This window comes from Rhipicephalus microplus, chromosome 10 (assembly GCF_043290135.1).
Source record: "Rhipicephalus microplus isolate Deutch F79 chromosome 10, USDA_Rmic, whole genome shotgun sequence".
NCBI classification, from domain to species: Eukaryota; Metazoa; Arthropoda; class Arachnida; order Ixodida; family Ixodidae; genus Rhipicephalus; species Rhipicephalus microplus.
In genome coordinates this window covers 91,237,448-91,260,224 of record NC_134709.1, presented here as the reverse complement: position 1 = coordinate 91,260,224, position 22,777 = coordinate 91,237,448, and the positions used below count along the sequence as shown (strand labels likewise).

The following is a 22,777-nucleotide window of genomic DNA, read 5'->3' as shown; positions in this document are numbered from 1 at the left end:
CGAAGGTATGTGACTGGTGCAAACATGACCATATGACATGCGTGCCATGTAAGAACATCACTTCATACCACGCTCGTGATGCGCTCGCCACCGTTTCGTTAGCTTGACTTGCCAAATTTGGTATCACGTGACGCGAACAGACGACGAAGATAGATGACACGCCCAAGCATGCTAATCATGACATGCGTGCCACGCAAAACATGGCCACATGCTACGCTCCAAGCGCGCTCACGGCCGTTTCGCTAGCTTCACATATGCCAAATTTGGTATTGCGTGACGTGGATGGAGGACGAGCACAAATTCTATGCGCAAAGATGATAATAATGATATGGAAGTCATGTGCGGCACAATTTATATGCGCCTTGTAACGTTGTGCTGATCTTGGTGTGACAATTCAACCTTCTCCATTCGTATTCCGCATATCACCGATTCCCACTGTACGTGGGATCTACCGATTTTTTTTTTTTTGCTTAGAGATTTTGAAGTTTGTGACGATGTAGCCGTAACTACATGGGCTTAGTGGCAAGATGCCAGCTTGCCCTCGGTACGTATTGCGAGAGTGTACGTGAAACATGCTGCGATAGCAGATGGTCAAACTCTGCCCTAAATTGTCGAAATCAATTGCAAATATGATCTATTGCCACGCAACGCATTTGTTCGGCAAAGCTAACTCTGTAAATGTCATGAAGACAGTTTAAGACGACTTGCCTTAACCCACAATACATTACCACTGGGTATGTAAAGTTAATATTTTTCACAAACTTTAGCTGTTGCTGCCAATCTTTTTTTTTCTGCCTTGAATCGTAAAAATAACGCAGTTTCAGCACGTTTACTGGGCCTCCGCCCCTGTTATCTACGCGGAAAAGGTTGGGCATTGCGCCAGTGCAGTGATACGTGCGCAGAATTAAAGCTGCGCGAACTTGAAGGGGACATGCAAATTTTGTTTCTAAAGAGGGCTTGACTGATTGCTCACTGCGAGGACGCGATAAAATAAACGGCTACTACATTGGCCGCAGATTCTTCTTCTGATTTATGTGTAAATTTATGTAGTACCGTTGTTCGCTTTTGTGCCGTCAACGCACATAATGATAGTATCAAGTTTGTTACATTTAGTTTGAAGACAATTTACTCTGTAAAATGTACCTTGGCCTTCGCTAATAGCAAGGTTCCAGAATAGAGCACTCGTCATCTTGAAAACTTTTCTCCGTAATACTAATATTTTATGGTAATATTCAGTAAGTCAGATTAGTAATATAAGTGCTTTGTGTTCTCATATCTCTAATTCCATGATCGTTCATTTTACCACGTGCGTGATTGTCTCATGTGTTCATGTCTTTATTTAGAACCATACAAATTATCTTACTTAATACGACGCATTTGAACTTATTGTGCTAGCCTAAAAGACAAAAATTTCCTAACATTCCGTTATTGAGGGGCACACACGGTAATGTTGAACTTTGTTTAGCAAAAGCGTATAATGATATACACTACTTGATACTTTACGATGGGGTATCATAAAGCCGTCACGTGGGCCTCACATTTGATGAGGCCGTTTTGACAAAATTTACGTCTCTGCGTACGTCAAATGCAGTGAAAGTGACGCTGATTATTATAAGCCTGAACAGACGATGCTTGACGTCAAGCTTAACGGGCGACAGCACCTTGACGCTGCGCATTTGTTCATCTGTCTACCCGCTTGAAGCTCTAACGAGTGTCATATCTGGTGCCACTTATGTTTTCGACTTTTTGAAATTTGACATTTTATTTGTTAAGTGAGCAGAAGTAATTTTTGTCACATAAGAGCAGCAACTTCTCCAACACAAATTTTCTATAAAAAAAAACAATGGTATTAAAGAGTTATGGCATATTCACGAAGTGAATGAGGATTAGTGGTCAAAGCAGGGGATCTTTTTGAGTTACTGTAAATCACCCACGACACTAACCGCCCACAGATGCCAATCAGTGACCAGCAGTGTACAGTTACATGCAATGTTTATTGGTCACAACAGATATGTTGTGTTGAGTCATGAATTTCGTTTTGCCCTCATTATTACTGCTTTGTGGTATCAGTTTTACCATGAAGTCTGTAAAGACGAGGTCTGGGCACATTCCCTTTTTGGTTGTTGTATGTTTCTAGTCATATTTCACATGCCCACTACTTTCTTTTGCCTTCCCGGAAAACAGGAACTATTTGTCTTCAAGAACGTTTGAAAGAAACTTCACCCACGTATGGTCAACAATCAGATGGGTGCATACTGGCCGCCTAAGCTATCTGATCAGTGACCGTCACCCGAAGAACATTGTGCATACAGTCATGCTGGCCACCACTGTTGAAGTTACATTTGTTATTAACCACCTTTCGTAGCTGCTTCGCTGGGCGAAAAAGCAATCAAGACGGAACCGAGGGAAAACAGTCGGCATGGCAGCCGCACCATCGTGTCCGTCAAGTTGGCTTAGCCGCGCAGATCCTGAATATTTGACACCATTTTCCACCACGTCACGTCGCTCGCCGAATAGTGGCATTACAGGAATACCTACCCTATCAGGCCTCGATGTGCTGGTATTCTCGTTGCTTTTATGGGCCATGTACATGCCTGTTTCTTGAGACGAATAGAGAGAAATTTATTAATTTATTGCGAGGGAGGGTGCAGTACGACAGAAGTCTCACTGTCTCGTCGCAGAATGTGCATTCCACACTTTGCACGATCATGCAAATCTATCTCGAGGTAACACACTTGTGAAGTAGCTTTTGAATCTAGGTGCCCTGCTGCGTCGGTCTAGTGGCTAAGGCTGCTGACCCGCACGTCGCAGGATCAAATCTTGGCTGCGGCGGCTGCATTTTCGGTGGATGCTAAAATGCTGTTAGACCGTGTGCTCAGATTTGGGTTCACGATAAAGAACCCCAGGTGGCAAAAACTTCTGGGGCTCTCCACAACAGCGTCTCTCATAGTCAAATGGAGGTTTCAGGACCTTCGACCCCACCTATCATCATTTATTAATCTTTAAACTGGGTGTGTGATCAAGTGATCATTATCAAGCTGAGCGATTAGTCGAGGAAACATTCTTCACACGCGGATTCATAGAGTACGGTCCGCACTATTGTAATGACAGAGTGAATAAAAACAACAATAACCGATTTTATTGGCTAGAGGTGTAGATGTCAGAGATATCCCTTCACAGCCGTGTTCCACGATTCTCTTTTCTAACCAGTTAATTGAATGGGAACACAGTGTAACGCTATATCTCGCCCATCACTGAGACGTATCCACACGGTTATCGTCAATGCGCATTCCAAGCTGGATTCGCTTCCTCTTGGCGCTTAATCCTATACCACTTATGTTCATCATTGTCGTGAAACGCCTGTTGCGAAGTCATGCCTTGCCTCTTTCTCGTGTACGTTAGCACGCTTCGTCCATTATTGCCCCTTCGGGCGCATAATTTTCCTGTCCCGCGTGCGAATCGTGTCAGTGTCGTGTCGTCTGCTCTGTCGTCTGCTAGAGTTTACCGCACTCGACGTCACGGGTCGCTGCCTCACCATGACGCCGCTAGGGGGTGGCGAGAGTTTCTGCGCAAGCCACAAGTAGACCCACGCAAGGGCGCGCCACGGGAAAGTCTTTGCGGAGTGTCTCTCGCTCTCCCGGAGACGAAAGCACGCGCTTGGCACGTTTCTACGGTGTTTTCGCTTTCGAAACGAACTAACAACAGAACAGGCCAACCGGGTAATTATACACAGCCGGCGCGCGCACACAGCCGGGTTCAAGCGGCGCATTTGTTTTGGCTCGCAAGTTCGCGAAAGTCCGCACGGGAGTCACGCACGTGCAGCCATCTTGGGCGGTGCTGCTAGTAACGCACGCTTGCGCAAGCGCACTGCAATGCATGCCTGGTGGAAACCGCGGGAAATGTCTGTCCTGGTGAACCACAGCTGGAAGCAGAAGCCGGTTCTGTGGGAATTTTCACAAGAAGGGTTGCAATCTTGCGCCATTACTTTCACGTTCTTGTTCAAATGTTTGAGCATTTCGAAAGAAAAATGTTTGAGTTTTTGTGAAGCCGACCAGCTGTTTGCGGCTTTGCGGCTGGCCTACCTTTTGCATCGCAAGAGGGGCATTTTTGTTCCAAGAATACAATGAAACCCATTAGGCAACTTAGTTACACTGCAGAAGCAAGCCTTATAAGGTAATGCTTATGTACCCTACCATGAGCATGCGTGTGATCACTTTCTAAAATTTAGAATTACCTGCATTTATGGCCTATAGCAGCACTTGTGTCCTTTTAAACGTAAAACAGTAATGGCTACTACTCCTATTATTCCATTGCTAACTTGATAAACAACCATTCATCTTGTCTAAACCGATACATAAAACGTTGGGCAGTTAGGCGTCAAAGTAAGCTGTGAGCTTCAAACGCTTTCTCACTATCTTCCATACACGCTAAGTGAATATAAGCTATGCGATGAAATCATATGTTACATAACTGAAAATTGATTACTTCAAGTGCAATTATGAGTATCAACCAGACCTTTGTGTTCCTTGAAATGTGTTCCTTCGTTATTTTTCATCAGTTTTTAAATTGCCATATTCGTTTTCTCTTGCTCTTCGTATCTCTATCTAAATAATATAACTGTACCTGCTGGGAGTTTTCTCATGTTGCTGCGGTTATGTTAAAGCTGCCTTTAAACACATTTTTATTAATCTTGCTGTTTATGCATCTCCAGTAGTCACATATTAATAAACCAGCCACCTTCTTAGCACTTCTGGTTGAGCACTTCTGCTTTTTCAGTCATTATTGAAAATTTTCTAAAATATATATTTCAATGGTTCTGGTCCCAGTTTATAAATGTACCTAATACATGGGATGTTCGTGTATAGTTTCATTTAGGCGAATGACGAACTGTCTGTCAGTGTACTTAAAGAAAACTTATTGAGTTCATGAAGCAGTCTGAGCTGAAGGGATTGTTGTGGCCCCTGGTGGAGTAGATGTGAACCTCTCGCTACTTTCAATGTGGCCTCTGTACTAGTACAAGGAGAAGGAGGTAAGTTTATTTACAGAAAGGCCTGAGCGATAGCTTGCTCTAGCCTGCTACTCCACACTGGGGGAAGGGAAAGGGGAAAAGAAAGATTAATGGATGACGATGGTGAGATAGAGAGGTGAGTGTGTAGTGTTCTTTTTAGCTGAGACACATCTTATAGCCGCGCACATAGTCCAGTTGTTTCTAAAAAGGTAATAACTGCTCTTGTGACCGCAGTTGCACTGTTGCTGTCTGGCCAAGGGCACAACATGGTCTCATCAGTTAATGACCTACTCCGATATAATTCAGTAGAAGAAATCAGTGTTTGTCGTTCACGTGCGTATGCTGGGCAGACACAAAATATGTGCTCAAGTGTTTCTGGCACATCACAGTGTTCACAATCAGGACCGGTGTCACTGCGACCGATGATATGTGCGTAACGTCTGGTGTATGCTACACCAAGACGAATGCGGTGGATCATACTTGTGAGTTGCCGTTTCAATTTAGGAGGCATGCGGAACCTCATTTCCGGGTCCCATTTGTGAAGTCGCTGGTGTCGCCGTTCCGGTTTGGTCCGGTGCTGAAGTGTGTAGCTGCGCATCACGCAGTGAAACAGGGCGTTCGTGTCAGCTCGTGAAAACGCAATGCGTACTTCAGGGGCACTGCTTAAGGCATTTTTAGCTTCAGCGTCTGCCTCTTCGTTCCCGTCACGCCGCAGTGAGCGGGAATCCACTGGAAAGTTATAAGACGGCAATTTGCTGAAGCAACCTGAATACGTTCTGTGATTTCTATTGCCAAGCTGTAATATGGACCTTGCTTCATGATGCAATTAATGGTTTGCAAAGCGGATTTGGCATCACAAAAAATCGTCCAGGCTCGAAGTCGCTCTGCGGAAATAAACCTTATTGCCTCTCGGATAGCGACAAGCTCTGCGGCAGTTGATGTGGTTTTATGGTCCACTTTGAATCGTCGAGCGATATCCATGTCTGGGATGACAAAGGCTGCGGCGGAGGTGTTTAGCGTGGTGGATCCGTCGGTGTACACGTGCAGAGAATCACTGTACGTTGTATAAATGTGATATAGGGTCAGTTGTCTGAGGCCAACAGAAGAAATGAGCGACTTCTTCGTAACTCTAGGTATCGTAAAAGAGATAGGTGGTTTAGGCAGAACCCATGGAGGCACTGCAGGGCCATTTGGCGGAGAAAGCCTTGATGGTATATTATTTTCATGCCGGGATAATACTTTTGAGAAACTGCAATCTAGGTGAGTGGCGGGTAGTACTGACAGTGGGTGCTGTCTGTGTCTGCTCAGTAATCAAAGGTGAACTCTAAGTGGCTCGCAGAGCATGTATACACTGATGGGACAAGCCCGAGCCTCTGCGATTGTCTCATTTGTTGAAGTGCAGCGCGGTAGACCCAAGCATCTTTGTAAGCAATGAGCTTGAACACTCTCGAGTGTCTTCACACAACTAGGTCTCACATTTTAAAGCACCGGCATGTTGTATCGGATGTATCCCACAAATAGAGCATCGTATAATTGAAGTAGCGATGATTCTGATGGGCCTCATCTTGCTCCTGCTACGTGGCGAAGAATGAGAGCAAAGATCTTCAATTTAGATTTAAGTACTGCGACATGCCTTGTCCACGATAGATCTCTGTGTACGACAACCCCAAGGAACTTGTGGTGCGTTACAGCAGGTATCGCTGTCCCATTAATAAATATCGGGTATTGCGACATATGCTTGCGCGTGAACGCAAGCACTGCGCATTTGTCGATTGAAAGAGTGAGCCCCTGACGTCGTAGATATTTGTATGGGATCGTCACTGCACGCTGTAGTCGAGCTCGCAATTGCGGACGAGTAGTTCCGGACGCCCATATGCATATGTCATCAGCATATGCAGTGATCTTCACCGTGCTGGAAAGTTCTGCTGCTAGGCCGATCATTGTGACATTGAATAGGATCGGGCTGAGAACTCCTCCTTGGGGAACACCACGATGAACCTTATATCGATCGGTGTCTCCGTTACTTGTCGTCATGTAAATGGTGCGGTCCCTAAGGTAGCTAAAAATCCAAGCATACAGTCGTCCACCGATGTCGAAATCTTCCAGTGCGTCAAGGATCGCATAACGCAGCACATTATCGTAGGCCCCCTTAATGTCTAAGAAGACCGCCGCCACTAGTCTACATCGGCTTCTTTCCTCTTCAACGCTGGTGACCAAGTCGACCGTACCATCAATGGCAGATCGGCGTCTTCTGAAGCCGTTCATAAATGCAGGAAAGGAGTTGTTGCTCTCTCGAAGCCACTCAAATCGTGCCAGTACCATTCTTTCCATCACTTTTCCGAAGCAGCTGGCTAACGCGATTGGTCTGTAGGAGGAAAGTGCATAAGAACACTTCCCCGGCTTGAGCAATGCAATAGTGCGACTGCATTTCCAATTAGCTGGAACTTCCCCTGACTCCCATGAGGTGTTATAATGAGATAACAGGATACTTCGTGCTTCTGTATCAAGGTGGTTGAGTGCAGCATACGTGATTCCGTCAGGTCCTGGTGCCGATGATTGGCGGGAGGCAGAAATCGCAGCATCAAGCTCATGTATTGTAAAACGTACATCAAGGCCCTCGTCAGACGATGGAGGCGCAATGGTAGTAAGAAGCTCATTAGGGGCAAGACCATCAGTGGTGTCCACGATGAGGCTACAGTAGTCACTGGCTATCTCAACTTCTGTCCGTCCCTGATGTAGAGCAACAGCTTGAAATGGTTGACGTTGTTGGGGAGTTGTCTGAAAACTTTGTACCACCCGCCAGATTTTAGATAGAGGTTGCCTGGGGTCCAGAGATCCACAGAAATTTCTCCAACGTTGCCTGTCAATCTTGTCAAGATGCCGAAGAACATGTCGTTGAGCTCGACGACAGGCGGAAAGGTCTGAAGGTGACTTCGTTCGTCTGTATCAGCGTTCGGCACGGCGACGGATTGCACGAAGGGCCTCGTATTGGGAGTCAACTGCTGATCTCTGCATCGGTAGGTTAACCTGTTTGGTTGTGTCACGCAGTGAAGAAGCAATGATGTTCTCTACCTCGGATGGATCAGTCGTGTGCTCACAGCCAGACTTGAAAGATGCCTTGAACAGTGTCCAGTTGGTTTAACGAATGTAGCGTGTGTGCGTGCGGCGAAACCACCTGAACTGAACATAGGTTGGAAGGTGGTCACTGCCGCGAGTGTCCAAATCTGTGCACCAACATGCGGAAGACAGAAGGTTTCTGGAAACGAAACAGAGGTCGAGGCAGCTGCTGTAGGACGTGCCACGAACAAATGTAGTTGATCCGTCGTTGAGTACGCTTAGTCCATAGTTGTATATAAAATTGGCTAAATCCTTTCCGCGATAATTCGTTGTAGTGCTACCCCAGAGAGGATGATGTGCATTAAAACTGCCGATCACAATGTGTGGCCTTTGTGCTGCTTGAAGAATGGTCCCAAGGTGGAAGCAGTCCATCTGTGCGCTTGGGTGTATGTATCCTCCTATTACGGAGAATGTTCGCTTTTTATGTGTTATAGTCAGGCTCACGTAATCATTGCTGGTATGCGACGCGACTTCATGTCTCAAGAACGTCAAATCACGGCGTATAGAAACGAGAACTTGCTCGTACGTTGATCACTGCGGGACCAAATCTGGATATATCCAGATATACGAAAAGGTGAAACCATATTCGGTTCACATATAACGATAACAGGAAATCGACATTTAAAAGCCTATTGTCTGAAGTCTGACAGACGGCCACGTAAGCCACGAGCATTCCATTGCATAGACTTTATTGCGAAACTCGCCCGGGGTGGCCCGGGAGAGCTTTCGAAAGCCTTCGACCACGCCGTGCACCGACCTAGGCCTCTTAGGCCTAGCTCGAGTGCGGCCGCCTGCACATCAGCTGACAGACGGAGCGACCGCCCGGCCGCCCGCCGCTGCCTCGTCGCCCATCTCCTAGCTGTCCACCGCTATGGAGTATATTGTCGAAGGACAGGACGTGTCCCCCGAGGAACTCTCGGACGAATCCTGGCAGTCGCCAGGCCTCCGCGCCCAAGAGCAACGCCGCGCAGCCTTGCGCCTTGCCACCGCCGCAACTAAGCCCACCACCACGCCGGCTTCTCTGCCCTCGTCGAAGCGGGTAAATACATCGCCTCCGCAGCACCGCCGCCGCGCTCCGCTCCCTCGTCTCCCGGCGGACACGATTCACATCGTCGGCCGCCCAAAAAGCCCCGTAGAACTCACCAAGCTACAGCCTTGGCACTTGTACACCGCCTTGCTGCAAGCAGCGTTCCTGCAAGACCTCCCGCCCGCATCTCGCGACACGGTGCGGATCCACCCCGTCAACAACACTTTTACGCTCAGCGTCGCGGACTCGGCTCGTGCACAAGCATACCTCCGCATCACCTCCCTCACGGTTTCCGGCAACACTTTCACCGTCCACCTTTACGCCCCACCGCCAGACGATGCCCTCAGGGGCATACTGTACCACGCCTTCGACGACTTCACGGACCAAGCCATCCTTGAAGACCTTCAGGCAAGCAATCCTACCCTCTCTGTTGTGGGCGGCCGCCGCATGGGCAAGGCCCCTCACATCTTGGTCACCCTCATGGAGCCGAAACTACCGCGGTGGATCTTCTACCACGGTGTCCAGCTTCGCCTCCTTCCGTTCCGCAACAAGGTGGAAGCCTGCTACAATTGCCGCTCGACCGGCCACCGGACCGACGTGTGCCCCAAGCCGCGGCAGGAGCGGTGCCATCGGTGCGGCGCTGCTCACCCCACACCGCCCGAAGGATCGCCACCCACTTGCAACCCCCGCTGCATCGTCTGCAATGGGAATCACTCCACGTACAGTTCCAACTGTAAACACCGCTACGTGCAGCGCCCTCAACGCCAGAAGGCCCCGGCACCTGACACACACCCCCCGCCACAACAGCCTGTTCCGCCCGCAGCGGTAGTGCGCTCTTCCCAGCAAGCAGCAAGTGGTCCCTCACCAGCTCCACCGCCCAAGTCGGTTACTGCCTCTCCGCCCCCCGTACCAGCGGTGCCTAAACCCACATCACAGCCCATGAATTCGACATGGCCCCGCGGCGCCCCCGGCTTGCCCTCGGAGCCGCAGGTTGTTGCACTGCAGCAAGAAAACGCCTCCCTCCGACAGCAGGTCACTGCACAAAGCGCTCAAATTGCAGCTCAGAAGACCCAAATTGATTCCCTCCAAGCGAAACTGCAAGCTCTTGAAGAGAAGCTGGAATCAGCCATCACAGTGAAATCCTCTCTGCCCTCTACCATTTGCTCCTCCTCCGACATGGACGTTCAGACTCCCGAAGGATGCACTGGCAAGCGCCGTCGACCCAACACTCCCCTTGAATCTCTTCACTTTTCTGAAGAGGTCCAGGTATCCATCAAGACGGCCTTGGTGGATCTTGAAGAGCGGTTGGATAGCCGCTTCAACTCCGTCCACCAGCTTCTCACTGCACAGCACGAAGCTCTAAATTCCCTGCGCACAGACTTCGCCGCCTACCCCCCCGCCACGTCCTTCCAATCTCTACAGTCAACAGTTGATAGCCTACAAACTGCCATGCTTGGAAGCATCCGAGCAAAGCTACCCCTCCATGCCCGCACCACCACCTCCTCCGGCGCCGCCCGAACCTCGCAAACACCGGTCGAGGCAACATCTTCCGCTGTTAAAAATGGCTGACCGATCCATCGTCACCATTTGGCAGTGGAACTGCCGTGGTTTTCGTCCCAAGCGTAACCACCTCCTTCTCCACCTACAACAACTAGACCCCTCGGACGCGCCTGATATCATCGTACTACAGGAAACTCACGCCGACGTCTCCCTCTCGGGTTACGTCGCCTACAACCAAGTAACTCACCATCCTCTGCCCCATCCCGCGACGGCCGTCCTCACCCGGCGGACGCTCGCTGTCAATCGACACGATCTACCCTTCCCTGCAGTCCATCACGTCTTTCTCGAGACACTACCTCAGCAACGTGAACAGCCCTCTCTGTTTATTCTCAACGTGTACAACCCCCCTCGCTCCACTGAAGACGCGTCTCTCCTAGCCTTGCTCCGTGCCGCTGCAGCGAAAGCAGCCAAATCACCCCTTCTTATTCTCGGCGACTTCAACGTCAAGCATCCGGACTGGGGTTACTCGAAGGCAGATGGCCCCGGAAGGAGGCTGTGGCAGCTCGCTCACGATCTCAACCTCTCCCTGCTCACCGACCCCACGCAACCAACGCGCATCGGCAACAGTGTGTGCCGCGATACCACCCCGGACCTCAGCTTCTGCCGCAGCGTGCCCGACGCGCGCTGGTATAACACGCATCAGTCCCTCGGCAGTGACCACTATGTCCTCACCATTCAAGTTCTCACCTCCCCCAGCAAGCCGCGCCCACACACGGCCCGCTATACAGACTGGGACGCTTTCCGAGAACGCCGGTTGCACTCCGCCACTTCCAACATCGAGGACCTCTGGACGTGGACCGACCAGCTGCTAGAGGACCTCGACGCAGTCACCGCCTCGATCCCCACCACGAAGGACTATCCGGCAACTGACGCCCGTCTTGCCCACCTGTGGGCCGCCCGCACCGGCCTTTGCAACCGTTGGCAGAAGCAACGTCACAACCGTCGCTTACGCCGCCGCATTGCGCACCTCGATCGTACGATCGAGCAACACACCACCGCGCTCGCCCGCCAACAGTGGGAGCAGCTCTGCTCGGGTCTCTCTGGTCAGTTGGGCTGCAGACAGTCCTGGCATCTCCTCCGCCACCTCCTCGACCCTGCTTCTGCCAAGTTGGTCGCTCGGCAGCAGTTACAACGAGTGGTCCGGGCTTACCCCGGCGACACTCCGTCGCTGATGGCAGACCTGTCCGCCAAATACCTTCAGCTTCTGCCTCCTGGCACACCTCCTCCCCCTCTCGCGTCCTACTCTGGGGCCCCCAACCCAGTACTGGACGCCGATATCACGGAAGCGGAGGTCTACGCGGCATTACAGAAGCTCCGCACCACTTCCGCCCCCGGCCCAGATCGCATCCCCAACAAGCTCCTCCGAAACCTCGACGCCCCTTCGGCTGCTACCCTCACTTCGTTCCTCAACGAGTGCTGGCGCTCCGGCAACCTCCCCCAATCATGGAAACACGCTCGCGTGGCTTTCATCCCCAAGCCGGGCAAGAAACTCACAATCGAGAATCTCAGGCCCATTTCACTCACCTCGTGCGTCGGCAAGCTTCTAGAACATGTCGTTCTCGCTCGCTTGCAAACGTACACGGACGCACACCATCTCCTTCCCCACACCATGCTTGGTTTCCGCCCCCACCTATCCACGCAAGATGTCCTCTTACAACTCCACCATGATCTCCTCGACCCACCCACATTTTCAGACACAAAGGCTCTCCTTAGCCTGGACCTTCACAAGGCGTTCGACCACGTCTCCCATTCGGCTATCCTTGCCGAACTCGCAGCCCTCAATCCCGGCACCCGCACCTAAAACTACATTCGCGCGTTCCTCACCGCCCGCACGGCCGAAATCATCATAGGGGACCTCCCGTCTCCCACGTACGAGCTTGGCCCTCGTGGCACCCCTCAGGGCGCCGTCTTGTCGCCTTTTCTATTCAATCTTGTCCTCCGCTCGCTTCCTGGCAAGCTGGACCGTATCCCCGGTCTTAAACACACCCTGTACGCGGACGATATTGCTCTCTGGGTCACGTCGGGCTCTGACGGCCATATCGAGCAGACGTTGCAACGCGCAACCGACGTCGTCACGTCCCACGTGCACGCGGCCGGTCTTACTTGCTCAGCGGCCAAATCGGCCCTTCTTCTCATGCGGCCTCCCGACCGGCGTCGCTACAAAACTCCCCACCCCACCATCACGGTTCATGCCAACTCTACTCCTGTCCCCGTCGTTTCGCATCTCCGCGTGCTCGGGCTGATCCTACAGTCCAACCGCCATAATACACACACCATAGACAAGCTCTCGCTCTCGGTGCAGCAGACCGCACGTATGCTCGCCCGTGTCCGTGCGTGGCGTGAGGGCATGCGAGAACACGATCTACTTCGCCTTGTCGACGCTTTCGTCGTTTCCCGCCTCACGTACGGCCTTCCTTATACACGTCTCCTAAAATCGGAACGCGATAAAATTGACGTCCTCATCCGCCGGGCATACAAGACTGCCCTCGGCCTTCCCCCCAACACGTCCACCGATCGTCTTCTCCGTTTGGGTGTACACAACACGCTCGACGAGTTGATTGAGGCTCACCGCTCCGCTCAAGTGCAACGCCTTTACCGTTCGCCGACCGGTCGCCACATCCTTTCCTCCATCGGCCACGACACCTCCTCCCACCCTCCGGATCTGGTCTCATTACCCCATGCTATTCGAGCGGCGTTCTACATCAAGCCGCTACCTAAGAATATGCTGGCGGGCCACCACGACGCTCGCCGCCAAGCCCGTGCCGCCATGCTTCACGCAAAGTACGCCGACCACCCGGCCGTCGCCTACGTAGATGCGGCCCGATACAATGCACGCAGGGACGCCTTCGTAGTCGTTTCCGTGTCGCCCTCCTCAGCTCCTTTGGGGCCGACCATCACGGCTGGCACCGTCAGAACGCCTTACGCCGTCGAGGCGGAGGAAGTGGCCATTGCTTTGGCCGCGACCTCGGCTGACGCAAGCGTCATAATCAGCGACTCGAAACAAGCCATCTCGAATTTCGCGCGAGGTCTCGTCTCGCCTACCACCTTACGGCTACTTCGGCCCCTACTGCAGCAAGATGAGCAGTGCCGCATAGAACTGATCTGGGTCCCCGCCCACTCGGGTCACCCCGGCAACGAGACAGCTCACCAACGCGCTCGAGGATTCGTCGACCGAGCGGTGGGCCACTCAGAGTCGGACGCCCTGGTGCCGGAGCCCCTGGTCACCTACCACGACATCACTCAGCACTATCGCCTCGAGCGATATTTCTATTCACATCCTCACAGCAGCCTTCCCAAGCGGTCCGAGATCGCCTGGCGTCGCCTACAGACCCGCACCTTCCCGTGCCCCCTCGTGTTTTCATACATGCACCCAGGTACCATCGATCCACGCTGCTGCCTGTGCGGCAACGTTGCCTCGTTGAACCACATCCTCTGGGGCTGCCCGGAGGATCCCCCGCCCGCCGACCTCCTTTGCTCACCCCCCACCGAGGGACAATGGGAGGCCCTTCTCTCCAGCAACGACATAGACATCCAGACACGGGTCCTGAAACGAGCGGAAGAAGTCATCGAGAAGCACAGCCTGGCAGCCTTCGTGGCTTAGCCTCCCTTACCCCTCACCCCTTCGATTAATAAAGTTGTTACTCACTCACTCCATTGCATAACAAGCGACTGGCGCATGCGTTCTTCGAACATCAGTGCCATGTTCAATTACTGAAGAACCAGTAGAAGAGGCTCCAAAACCTCAAGTAGCTGCACAGCCGCCTTAGCAGCGCATCGCATCTTACGCATCGAACCCATCAAGTTTTTAAGCATAGCCTTGACATCTGTGTTGTCCATCTTCTTGTTTTCTTCATTGGGGGTAGGGGCACTATGCGATGATGGCGCTACCGTAGCTCTTGACGGTAGTGAAGGCCACTGAGTCTCTGACGTGGGGAGAGCCAATGACTGGTTACATTGTACTTGCGTGGACTGTATTGGCATTTGAGCATCTGTATCCTCCTTTCTGGCCGACAAAATAGGCTAGGAGGTGGAGAGAGTACGGTTTTGTGTGTCGAATTCGATAAGCTATGAGCACTGCTCCTTCGTTTGCGTCGATGTCGCGAACAATGTTTACGGCGCCGTACAGCCCTTGCAGCTTCTCTGTGAGTGGAGTGGTCTCGAACCATCTTCTTCAGGATACTAATTTCATTCCTCATTTTGGGACATTCCTTTGAAGTTGCGTCGTGGGCGCCTGAGCAGTTTGGGCATTTGGCCACAGCATTGCAGTTATCACAATCATGAGGGCCACCACAATGCTTGCAGGTTACTGCACCCTTGCAAACTGCACTAACGTGCCCAAATTTCATGCATTTATGACATTGCAGAGGTTTTGGTACGTAAGGACGTACCGAGTACCTCACGTACCCAACTTTTAGATGTGTCGGTAACGTCTTCGACTGAAACACTTCTTTAACACATCGCGTGCGTCCAAAGCGGTGGAAGCCAAGCACGGGAGCCGACGATGACAGCAGTTTCTCGAGACTCGAGTCTGTTATCTCCTCATCCACATCGTATATAACTCCTGTTGTCGTTTCTTCGTCGTACGCGGAGAATGCGCGAACCGGAATATTTCCTAATCGAACAATCGCTTTCAGCGTGTCCATTAAGGCCTTCGTAGTGACCTCCACGGACAGTATGTTCTTTCGGGTATTTATGCGTATTTCTACGACTTTCCCTGGAGCGATGAGCTCAAAGTACTCTGTCAGGCTCTGCCTATTTAGAGAGTTCAAGATGTCTGTCTTCGATGTCGGCACATACGAAATGGTGTACGACCGCATGCTAGTCGCCTTTGTCTGTGCTTGCCGGCTAGTAGGTGATGTCCGGGTGATTTTCCTCTTCAGGCGTCGGCTTGGTACGACCACGTAGTCGCTGTCCGAAGCCATATCTTCAACGGAGGGGTCATCAGAATTGTCAACGTGGGCCACGCTTGGGCCGGGGTGAGAACTTGCGTCAGACGCACTATGATGTGGTCGGCCCGGTCCCGGTTGCTGGATGGAGTTTTGATCCCCCATTCTAAGGGGGAACGCCCCTTCGAGGTGTGTTGATTATTAAAAAATCTTGGCAAAAGAATTAGGAAACTCACAAAGCTCGAAGCAGAGGCTGTTCTCTGTGACAACTTCTTCTTCTTCTCTACTAGTACAAAATCAGTAGATTTAGTAGTGGCGTTAATAATGGTGTTGGTCATGCAGAGCGCGTTTCGGGATAATTGAGACCCAGGGATCTTGCTCTACGGCTGCATTGAAGATGTCGATAGTAGACTGAACTTGTGCCTCTTACGCAGCGCTTAAACCAGAGCAGGATTCGCACGTCCATGCATACAATTGAGGCGTATGCATGTGAAGAAAATTTGCTCCATGATTTCGCGATGCTCTCCACAATTCAACGTGCGGTAGGTTAGCGCAACGAAGGATGGTGTAAGCTAAGTAGAACGACGAGATGAGGAACTTGCCGGCATAAAAAGGAATGAGCTCACGCAAAACATGGGCCATTGAGTATCGTTTGCGGAGATCTTTATCCGGAAGTGCCGTAAGATAGTGCGACGATGATTATAACACATTGTCTTTATATAGCGATTTCCGCGTGATAGATGGTTTTCCCCGTTGGCGTAGGCGTCGCACTGCCCTCGTGCGTACAAATGCATGCAACAATTGTTTGGACCACCGTTATGCTCCACGCACAGCGCACACGGGACGGCCTATGCTCTCTCATTTCAGAGTACCGAGTACTCTAAATCATTAACCACATTTTTCTAAACACACAATTCCCTTATGCTGTACAGAAAAGCTGAATGTCTATTTAGAAAAATTGTTTAACGATTTCGAGTGCCAGGCACTCTACCACGGGAAGCACGAAGCCTTCCCGAGGGGCTCAGCACAAGCGTTTAAAAAAAGTGTTTTAATTTTTAAGATTGCTTGTTACTCTACTATGGGATGGCATACAGCCGTCCCACTTCATGATACACCTTGAAAGGAGTGCGGCACAAGAAGACGGTGTTTAGAATAAATTAATTGTGTTGGTTCGTGTGTCCGTCCGTCCATGCATCCGTCCATCCATCCGTCCGTCCATCTCTTTGTAAGCAAAAGTTAGCCGAGATGGGAGTTTCTCCAGTACATAAGCCCACAAAACTCCCCTGCCCCAATTATTTACTCCCTGGTAGGGAGTGAACTAGGCACATGTCATCGTAAAACGCCCCTGCTTGATCACAGAGTTCATGAACGACATGGCCTTGTTAAACTCCCCAGGGAGTTTCAGGTCACGTGGTTACAAACTCCCTATAAGAGCTTTAAAAACCCTCTTTGGGCGTGACGTTTGTGTGTGTGTGTGTGTGTGTGTGTGTGTGTGTGTGTGTGTGTGTGTGCGCGCTTGCGCGCGCGTGCGCGCGGGCATATGTTTGCCCGTCGGTGTGAAACACATGTGCTTTGTGTGGCTAACCGTGTGAGCATCTGTCAACAGGCAACGAAATTATAAGTGCAGCGAAGAATAGCAACGACCGGTTGGCATTTACTGTGAACATTTCAATATAATTCGCACCGTTAAACAACGCTGCACATCGGTTCGATTCCTCAACGAAACGCCGTAAATGCCGCGCTTCAAAGGGCCGAGTAACAAAAAACTTCGAAGAATAAATTAATGCTAGCAAAAGTAAGCTGTTACGATCGTCAGCGGCTGTTCCTGGAGTTTCACCGTCAAAAACTTCGAAGCGGTCTGAAGTAGGCTTCGCTCGACTACGGCAGGCTGGCCGGCAACCGGCCTGAGAGTTGCGCCGGCGACGCGCTCGCCCCGTCTCCGCCGTTAGTGGCTCCTCCGAGTGTCGCCGGTATTTCACCGGCTGTAACATCCAAGTGGTAAAAATGCCTCGCTATGCCGTCGGTATCAAGCTGGCATCGTATCGAGCTCGCACGGCGTACCGGCCGCTGTGGCGAGCTCTGCGAGCTATACATGCAATGCATGCGAGCAACGGGAACAGCGACTGTGAACCGTCTCATTCGTTTAAGGCTATCGCTCTGTAGCTTAAACTGCGTGGATAGCGGACACCTATTTCTGTGCATGGGAAAAACAACGAGACATAAACTGCACATCCGCAAGCATTTTGTGATCGCCAGCTGTCATTCATCGAATCACCGTGCCGTACTCGTGAGTGAGGCCTAGTCGTCGAACACGGTAGCGGCGGTCTACCTCGGTTCATCACTGGAGCTGCTAAATGTGCCTCGTAAATGTGTTAATTCAAGGCCGCGCGCACTTTGTGTATGATTCAGTGCATTTTACGGGTCCACAAACAGTACTGCTCATGCAAATTGAGCCAGTACGACAGAGTGTCAACTGACAAAACTTTTTCGCTATAGTAGAAAAATATTGAATATTAGGCAGGCTTAGGATAAAAGGCATGTGTGTTGAAGTGCTTGCGTCAGACTACCGCAAGTTCATATTTACGCCGTGCGTATTTATTGCTTAATTATTAGCGAAAAAAAACTTTTACCAGTGCTACATGGGAGGTCAGAATGTGGTGCCTATATATATCCGGTGACTATATGGTAGGTGTGTACTGCATGTGGCAAGCTGTAGTGAGTGCGAGTGTTGCTATATTACGTGAACGTTGTGATAATGGTTGTGTACTGTAATCATTGTTATGTGCATTAAAAGTAATGTAATTAAAGTTATGCTTGCGCATGTTACGGCAGCTGACGCAATTTTTTTCTCGGTCAATGCAAAAAGTTTACTCCCATACTGACCTGAAAAAGTTCCCCAATGGATGTAAATAAAAACCCCCCTGGCACCATGCAAAAACCCTCTACCGATGGGGAGTAAATTTTTTACTCCCTCCGGACGGTGTTTATAAAACTCCCATCGGGGCGTGCGCTAGAGGACAAGGTCATTTACTCCCATATCGGCTTATTTCTGTTTACAGTGCTGTCTGTCTGTCTGTCTGTCTGTCTGTCTGTCTGTCTGTCTGTCTGTCTGTCTGTCTGTCTGTCTGTCTGTCTGTCTGTTGTGCGTGTGTCCTTCTGGCCGTGTGGCCGTCAATTCGTGCATGCGTCTATGCGTCTGATCGCGTTCGAGAATGCACACAGCGCGCGGGTACCACATCCGAGACGCTAGCCAAGGAAGCCGAGCGCAAGCTTCTTCAACGCACCCACCGCTCTGCTTTGGCCGTGCCCCACTAACAATCCACCTCGTACATCGACTATCCAGGAGACCGGTGGAGGAACTCCTTCCTAACGCACCCAAGAACAGCCCGCGCAGCAGCCAATCAAAAACTTGCTGTACAGCGCCATCAAGAATATCCTCATTGAACTGCAGTTTTTTATTTGATTGATTTGTGGGGTTTAACGTCCCAAAACCGAACTGCAGTTTTTTATGTATTTTTATGTGACAGCGCCATCTATTATACTGTTAAAGAGATACTGCTTTCTTTTTTTTTAGGGGCGAAGCTTCGTATGGCGTGGCTTGTGCGTCCCCATTGTAGGGAATTGCCACTCGTTAATTCTTGAACTGGCCTTAAAGGACGGTACTTGTACTATACACTGAAAAATGCAAATGGAACGACACTAGAGGGCGTTACTTATAGAATAGAAGGTTCGACGTCACATGTACGGAAGGGTAGAGTGACGACTGCGTGACTACGATCACGTGTCCTTCGGTAGCGCCGTACGCCAGGGGGCGCTTTATTGTACAATTAAAGCGCTGTTTTGGCACGCGCGCGTATTAAGAGGGACAAGGATGCTTAGCAGCATGCGCGCAGGTGACGGCGGCTCGTGCTCGAAGAAGGAATCCCGACGTGCGGGCGCACGAGGCAGAAGCGCGCCGCGAAGCTGCGCGGCGGCGCCACAGTAAGACAACGGGAGGGGACCCTGCAGTACGACAACGGGAGGTCGAAGCGGCACGGCAGCAGCGTGCGGATCCAGCTTCGCCCTACTCTCCATCTTTCACCCAGTGATATGCTGTCATTTTTTTCATTTCTTTTCTCGGTTACGCCACACGCCAGACAAGGCTAGACTAAGTGCAGCTTCGCACCTAAAGTTTAGCAATTTCTATGTACTCTACAATGGGAGAGCATGAAGCTGCCCTGTGGGCCTCACACTTCATGAGGCCCTCATGACACATTTATAGATACGGACAAACGCCTGTACCACTCAAGGAGCATACTGGTCGCTGTATGGAGGAGAGCGAAGCCCACGGCATGACGGTAATACTGCCTCTTTTACACAAAGTTCTTTGGAGCAAGGGGGTAATGATTTAGGTACTCTACTATGGTAGAGCATAAGGTCGTCCCTCGGCCTCACATTGTATGAGGCCCTGTTGAGCTGAGAAAAGAAGCATGACAATATATGGTAGCGCGGACAAAAGACATGGACAAGAGAAGGCACATACATGGGGGTTTGGTAAAAATATTTAACAATTTTGAGTACTTGGTACTCGAACTATGGGAGAGCAGTAAGCCGTCCCTAAATAAGGTAGGTTAGAAAAAGTTTTTAACAGTTTTGAGTGCATGGTACTAAAACAAGGGAGAAATGTGAGCCTTTCCTAAATGTGTGTTTAGAAAAAGTGTTTAACGATTTAGAGTACATAGCACTATACTATGGGAGAGCATAATGCCGTCCCCTTGCTAGAACCAGGGAGGTTATGCCCAGCGAGTCTTATAAATAGAAGCAGATTTCAAAGGACGCACACTGCTTGCTGAAATCAGTTTACAGTGGAGACGCGGGTGTTGCTATGTTTAGCAAACACGTCAGCTGGTCTGGTGTGCACTACAACATTTCTTTATTTTTCACAGTCTATCTGTGCAGCCCGACTTTTCGCCTTATGTCCTCATCAATTGTCATGCGTAGATGATATCCATAAAACTACTATTTCATGCGTTATCTCAAGAAATGTTTCAGGCCGAGGACTTTCTCAGTAAATTTATAGTTTTATTGCGAAGCTGTCTGAGTTTCTATGTTAGTGTGCCTTGTGCCACCATCGTTGTAAGTTGTAATAGTACAATTAGGGTTTAATACCCCGAAATCGCCATATCATTGCGAGAGATGCAAAAGTCGAGGGCTTCGTAAACTTTGACCACCAGGACGGTGTTCTTTAAGTCGCACCTAAATATAGGTACCCGGGCTTCAAGCATTTTAGCCTCCATTGGAAATGCGACCACCACGGCTGAGATTTGATCCGGTGACCTTCGGGTCAGCAGCTGAGTGCCTCAACCACTAGACTACCGTGGCGGGTGTAGTGGTAGTGGTGGTGGTGGTGGTGGTAGTAAATAGCAAGAGCAATAGTAGTAGTAGTAGTAGCAGTATCACTAGGGTTAGTAGTGGTAGGCGTCGCGCCGATCAGGTGACCAGAGGGGGGAGGGATAAAAAATCGCAGCATTTATCCACGTAGATAATAATAATAAGGGGGGTGAAGCGTCCGTCCGTGAATGCGTAGTATGTATGTATGTATGTATGTATGTATGTATGTATGTATGTATGTATGTATGTATGTAGCCACCGGTGGCACATACCCGCTCGAGAGAGGGTACGTGCCACAGGGGCTGGGAGATGGAAGATTGCGGTACTTGGAGTGTTCATTAGATGGACGCACGGACGGACGCGCGGATGGACAGACAGACACACTAGCAGATGGACGTACGGACGGAATGATGCACGAACGAACGCATGGACGGACTCATGGACGGACGCACGCACCGACGGACGGACACGTTGATTGACGGATAGATTGTCACGTGGATGGACGGAATCTAGAACGAATGGATGGATGGAAGCACGGACGGGCTGACCGACGCTTCGCCTCACTCATCATCATTCACTACGTGGATATGTGATTTTTTTGTGTGTTTCTTTCCTCGATTTGTTTTATTTCTAGTTTTCCTCGTATTTTTCTCTTTCAATATCTCTTTTTCTCGCTTGCTTCTCTTTCGCGTTTTTACGCGTGGTTAGAGTTGTCGTGTCACCCTAGCCATATTAGAGATGTTCGCCCTTAATAATCACCATCAAGGAGTCCGGAAAACAAGAGAAAGGAGACTTAATAATAATAAGTGCGAACAGACAGAGTTATTCTCTATGAAATACAGGGCGATGTTGACAAGTGAATTTTAGTTCAGTTTCTGGCGTGGTCAACTGTGTTAATGTCTTTGCCTATAAGATAACTGGAAGGTGTGCACCGTCTCATTTTTCTCGGTCAGCATTGTTGATCCTGACTCGTTGCCCCGAAAACTTACTGCCTCAACGTGGTATTTCACTGCCTCCAAGATCAACCCAACTTCCACCAAGCTTTGAAAGCCAGCCCAGAGCTGAAATCTCCACTGAAATCAGCAAAGTTATTCACAACCATAAGTAAAACTGCCCTATCTGCATGGAACGACGGTGTACAATTCCACACATGTTCTGGCAATCTTCGGCATTGCATGGCACCTCAATCAGCTCATCTGAGATTTGGCGACCGGCGCTCACCAGCGCGGACTACGACATCCAACTTTGGTATGTCCAGAGGGCCCACAACTTGGCGGTGGGGCTAGCCTGGCCCATCCCCACGTGGGCGCGGTCCGCAGCCGAACCTCCCCCTTGAAAAGAATCTGCCCTTCAGGACCTTAATCAAGTTGTTTGACTGACCTAATGAGAGAACTAGCACGGGTCTTATGTCCGCTTTGTGTCAGTTGTTCAAGATGGATTTTACAACTTGCCCTATCTTAGACATTGCTAAGAACAAGGGACAATGACATCTGAGGACGTCATCAGGCGAAGTCACGTGATACAACGACGTGTAGACGTGGAAAATTTGGTGACCTGTGACGTCATATGACTATAGGCGTGCACAACATTAGCATTTGAGGGTAGGGGATGAAAGTTCGCCGTAGTGCCCTCCTTATTACTGTGTGGGGCTTACCGTGTGCTCTCTCCTCTTAGGTGACTAAACGAGAGGGGGCAGCCACACAACCTGCTTCCGCCACCCTCCCGGCGCACGCCTACAATTATGACGTCTTATAGTGATGTTATTTAAGGGGAATTATTTTTTATATAAGTATATATCACTCGTGCTCA

At 50.3% G+C, this 22,777-nt stretch overlaps 1 protein-coding gene across 2 annotated transcripts in view; it reads right to left on the bottom strand.

Annotated features, from left to right (window-relative positions):
* LOC119180573 (pancreatic lipase-related protein 2-like) overlaps nucleotides 1-22,777 on the bottom strand; it is a 158,256-nt gene that overhangs the window by 62,926 nt on the left and 72,553 nt on the right. The window lies entirely within an intron of this gene.